Source organism: Pipistrellus kuhlii, unplaced genomic scaffold (genome assembly GCF_014108245.1).
Source record: "Pipistrellus kuhlii isolate mPipKuh1 unplaced genomic scaffold, mPipKuh1.p scaffold_m20_p_6, whole genome shotgun sequence".
Lineage (NCBI taxonomy): Eukaryota > Metazoa > Chordata > Mammalia > Chiroptera > Vespertilionidae > Pipistrellus > Pipistrellus kuhlii.
In genome coordinates, this window is record NW_023425562.1 from 40946214 (window position 1) to 40950812 (window position 4599).

Sequence of the window (4599 nt, forward strand, 5' to 3'; positions counted from 1 at the left end):
ACTCAAAACTTAATATTTTACTTTCTCATCTTGAAAACCTTATAATTTAATAGTGAAGAAGACAAATAGAAGCTTCCAGGAATATAAGCCCGCCACAATCTAAGTAATATCACAGAGCCCTGGGGGACACTGTGAAATGCAATATATTCTCATGGGTTGCCCAAGAAAGCATTGCTCCTTCAGAGCATATTCTCTTCATGCAGCAATATTTATGTGCTTTCTAACTTGTAGGAGTTAAAGTTTGTGACTCACAGGAACTTTATAATATAATATTTTTTTTATTAAGTTGTTAATGTATAAATAAGAGATAATAGACCTTTCTGCTTTCTTATAAAAATGAGCACCATATCTTCTTGGTGAGTTTACTAATATGTAGAATCCTGTTCAGATATGGCAGCAAAATAGTATTTCCCATGCCATGTGTCGTAGCAGAGCTGTGACAAGGGGCAATCACACACATGTCATGTTTGTGTTTAGGAATGTGTATTGTGTAACTCTGAAAAATATTCTTAATAAGCCTTCCAAAATGATAAACTATTTTAATTTCTTTCACACTTACTTTGCTTGTTTAAATGTTTCCAAAATTGTGTATGTGAGCTTGTGTGTGTGTCTATATATAAATAAAGTGCAGAATCTTTTGTAGTATCTCCAGATATGTTAGGTATTAGATCTTTTGACAAAGGAATGTATATTTTGATTATTATTAAGATCTGTTTCATTCAAATTTTATAAAACATTCAACTTATAATACACTATTGGCCTGTTGCAGGAAGATTCCTGCAATAGAACTTCCTGCTACAGTCGCTGCCCTGCCTGCTTCTGTCTCTTCTCCCCTGCCCCACCTGCTTTCCTTCCTTCTCCGCCTCCCCTCTTGCTTCTCTGAAGCTTCACTCCCTTCTGCAGGCTTGGCTTCTTTCCAAGTTGTCTTGATATGCAAATTAACCACCATCTTGGTTGAGTTAATTTGCATACTCACTCTGATTGGGTGATAGGCGTGGCTTATGTGGCAGAGTGGTGGTTAGTTTGCATATTACTCTATTATTAGGTTAGATTACTGATTTAAGGACATGATGTTATAAATAACACTTTTTAAAGAAAAAAACTTGTGAATTTTACTTAATTTTAGGACATTTTAATATATCTTTATTACATATATATATATATATATATATATATGTATTTTTAAAGTCACACTATTTTACACAAATAAAACAGTATTCAAAAAAGAAGCACAGTATACAGGTGATACTTTAGGAACTCATCTTAAATACATAAAAAGAAAAATAAATTACCTATTTAGGAGGTATAGCTTTAAATACCAACAGCAATGATAATTTATAATGGTGTTCAGCATCTAATGAGATTTGGCATTGCTTTCATTTGTCTTTAGTAAAATTTCTTGACTTATGGCATTGGGGACAATTATACCAGTACCATGTGACACCAATATAAAATGTAAGGCAGTGACTGAATAAGTTTGTCTTTAGACATTTATTTGACAAATGATTATTTTAAAAATGGTGGTTTACCAAAATGAGGGAATTTTTTAGTCTCTGATTCACACAATCTAAATTCTGAAAAGAAACTTAAAATGCATTTATATGACACCAAACCCTGTCACTGACCTCCCACTGCCCCTGACACTGCGGAGTCCATCTTTGGCAGCTTTGATGACAAGATCTCCCATCATCTTTCTATTGAGTAAAATTTGGTTTCCTGAGTATGGCTTTCCTCTCTTCCAACTCAGTGGCAGCTGCTGCCTCTGGATGCTCTCAAGATGACAACTTCTGTGGGTTCCAACACCTACAAGAGGCAGAACTGGGAAGATGCACATTTCCCCATTCTGTGCCAGATGTGTCTTGCAGAAAACCCATATACTAGTAGCCAAATCACCAAAGAAAAGTACCGGAAGGAATACAAAATCTGTGCCAGGCCATTCAGTGTTTTGCTGGTGCCCCAGAGCCCGCATGTGTTTCAAGAAGACTAAAGTGTGTCAAACCTGTTGTAAATTGAAGAATATCTGTCAGACCTGCCTCTTGGATCTAGAGCAGTGATTCCCAACCTTTTTTTGACCATGCCCCACCTAAGCATCTCTAAAATTCTGATGCCCACTCCTCCGTGACATATAATTCTTATTATCCAAAAAGTGAACTCCTATTCAGGTGGAGGAAGCCTAAAAGGCCATTAACTTGGCCTAAACAAGCTTCCAAAGAATATGACATCCATGAAAGAGTAAAATAAAAGAACAAAAATGCAGTAGAAGTCCTGAGGAAGAATTCACTAAGAAATTGTTAAAAAAATAAAATAAATAAAAAAGTAATATGAAGTGATAAGAAAAAAATAACAAATAAAGTTTCAAAACATATAATAGAGTAGTGAAATGCATAAATATGTCACAATGTATATTTATATACTGTATATGAGGCCCCTAGAACCATAAGAAATGCAAAGAATTCATTGTCAATTACTCATTCTCGAATTGCCCCCCTTAAAAACCAAATTGCCCCCCTGTCCCCTTAAAAACCAAATTGCCCCCCTATGGGGCATATGCCCCACATTGGGGACCACTGTTCTAGAGTATGGTCTGCCCGTCCAGGTTCGTGACACAGGATTGTCTTCTAAGGATGACATGCCAAAGTCGGATGTCAGCAGAGTACTGCACACAGAATAAGGTGAAGGAGTTGACTAACTCTGATGGAACACGGCCAGCTGCCATGGTGGGGAAAGCCACAGCCACCAGGGACATGCTGCTATAACCGGCCCAGACCACACCCTTCAACAGAAGGATTCCACCCCACATTTGCTCCTGGGTGAAAGGAGAACGTAAGAGAGGAGAGGAGTGTCCATACAGACACGAGAAGCCCAGATCCAGAAGACCTTCTTGCTGATCAGAACATTGAAGACCGATATTATGGAATCAGCTCCTCATCCTGGACCCACCACAGGACAAGACTATCACCACCCTATGTTGGTGGTCTGGGCGATACTGTTATGGAGACAGATCTAAGAGATCACATCTACTAGTTTGGGGAGATTTGGATGATCACTGTGGTGCAGAGAGCAGTGTGCTTTCATCCAGTGTGCCACAAGGCAAGCTTCGGAAGGGGCTGCAGAGAAGTTTTTTAATAAGCTGATTGTCAATGGCCGTTGGCTTAATGTGAAATGGGGAAGGTCCCAAGCAGCCCGAGGGAAAGGAAAAGAGGACGGAACCACAGACTCTGGCATCAAGCTGGAGCCCGTTCCAGGCCTGCACTAGCTCTTCTTCCTCCTCCTGCAGAAATCTGTGCCAACTAATCCAACCTGCCCCCCTCACCCCCCTCAATGGCCCTCCGCTGTGGTGAACATCACCCTGCTACCACCCTCAGGTTTTGGGCCATATATACTCCACCCAATGGGACCACCTCCTCCTGTCACGAGGGCTCCAGGACCAATCCACTATTCTTCTCAGGACCTTCAGAGAATGGGAGCTCATGCTGGGAAACACAGCCGCCCCTAGCACATTATTTCAATTCTGGAGCTCACAGAAGATGGGGTGCTTAAAAAGCCCAGGAAACATATCTTGGGATAAATATGTTTTTTTCTCCCTTTGTAGTTCCCATAGTAGCTGAATGTGTTCAGATGTGGGCAGTCAGAAAGCAATAGCCATGCTTTGATTGATGGACCTCAAATAAATTGCCATTGACACATCTGGTTATTACTATAACGTTACTACAATAATAAAACTTAATGCCTGTTCCTTTACTGCTATGGAGAGCAAGCAAAGGGGTGAATTGGAATATCCAATGGAGTTACCATCCCAATTAAATGCTCATTTTGTGCTATTTTTTGGATGGGAGTCATTAAACTGTGGGAAGAATCTTTCGCCCATTTTTATGTCCATTAGGTACTTTCCTTTTTATCTTCTAAAGAAAGATTACTAGTACCAATCATTGTAGTGGCATAAGTGTGATTTAACACTTCTGAAGTCACACCCTCAGAAAGAGAAGTGGGATCCAGCAGGTGACTCTGCCCAGGTCTCTTCTTACCTCTCCCTCATTGATTACTAAAGGAATCTGGCTAATAGTTTTGCTTCCTTTTGCTACCAAAAAAGAGACAAAAATAAAAATTACTTTGTTTTCCTATGGGATAGTAGCAAATGGACGAAGCTGTGTATCATTGAAGAAACCTTGTGTCTGGGATGAAATTATTATTTTTTTATTTTTATTTTTTATTTTTAAATATATATTTCATTGATTTTTCACAGAGAGGAAGAGAGAGGGACAGAGAGCTAGAAACATCGATGAGAGAGAATCATCGATCAGCTGCCTCCTGCACACCCCCCACCTGGGACGTGCCCACAACCAAGGTACATGCCCCTGCCAGGAATTGAATCCGGGACCCTCCAGTCCGCAGGCCGACGCTCTATCCACTGAGCCAAACCGGTCCCGGCATGGGATGAAATTATTTTAAAGAATTTCCTATAAAACACTGTAATAGACTGAAACAAAAAGCATTGGAGTGTGTTTGAATGGAAGACTTGTAACTTTGGCTAGAACATTGAACTTCAGGGTTCACCTTCATGTGTCTCATTTCAATTCCCTGCTTCTGGGCAGGGGATTC

At 39.9% G+C, this 4599-nt stretch overlaps 1 pseudogene; it reads left to right on the forward strand.

Annotated features, from left to right (window-relative positions):
- The first annotated feature begins 1777 nt into the window (after positions 1-1777).
- LOC118708036 lies at positions 1778-3496 on the forward strand (annotated as a pseudogene).
- Positions 3497-4599: the final 1103 nt, after the last annotated feature.